The 792-nt window shown below is 57.2% G+C and overlaps 1 pseudogene; it reads left to right on the top strand.

Annotated features, from left to right (window-relative positions):
• Nucleotides 1-566, top strand: part of LOC105519585 — a 4,351-nt pseudogene extending 3,785 nt beyond the window's left edge.
• Nucleotides 567-792: the final 226 nt, after the last annotated feature.

Raw genomic sequence — 792 nt, 5'->3', positions numbered from 1 at the left:
GAGAGAAGTGGTGGATCAGATAAAGAGCCAGGAGCAGCTGGCTGCGGAGCTTGCAGAGTACACCACCAAGATCGCACTCAAGGAAGAGGCACAGAGGCGCAAGGAGCACGGGGGCGCAAGGAGGATGAAGTTGAAGAGTGACAGCACAGAGCCAGAGTAGCCCAGGATGACCTGGTGAAGACCAAGGAGGAGCTGCACCTGGTGATGACGGCACCCCCGCCCCCACCGCCCCTCGTTTAGGAGACGGTGAGCTACCATGTCCAAGACAGCTTGCAGGACGAGGGCTCGGAGCCCACTGACTACACAGAGCGGAGCTGTCTAGCGAGGGCATCCGGGATAACCGAAAGGAGGAGAAACACATCACCGAAGCGGAGAACGAGCGCGTGCAGCGGCCTCTGCTGACGCTGAGCGGCGAGCTGTCCCAGGCCCAAGATGAGAATAAGAGGACTCATAATTACATTATCCACAATGAGAACATGAGGCAAGGTCGGGACAAGTACAAGACGTTGCTGCAGATCCGGCAGGGCAACACCAAGCAGTGCATCGACCAGTTCGAGGCCATGTAATGGCCAGGCCAGGACCAAGGGCAGAGAGACGCTCTGCTGCGGGCGCTGCCACCCTCACCGCCAGCCTCCTCACGCTTGTATCTTTAGTGCTCCAAGTCTAGGAACCTCCTCATCAGATCTCAGTTCCTTTTAAAAGCAGTTACCCAAGAGAAACGTCCTGGTCTGAGAAGCAGTGGAGGCATCCTGGTTTGTTTTCCCCGATTGTATCATGGTGCCAAGCAGGCCA

The sequence above is a fragment of the Colobus angolensis genome, unplaced genomic scaffold (genome assembly GCF_000951035.1).
Source record: "Colobus angolensis palliatus isolate OR3802 unplaced genomic scaffold, Cang.pa_1.0 Scaffold353, whole genome shotgun sequence".
Lineage (NCBI taxonomy): Eukaryota > Metazoa > Chordata > Mammalia > Primates > Cercopithecidae > Colobus > Colobus angolensis.
This window is presented reverse-complemented; position numbering and strand designations above follow the sequence as displayed.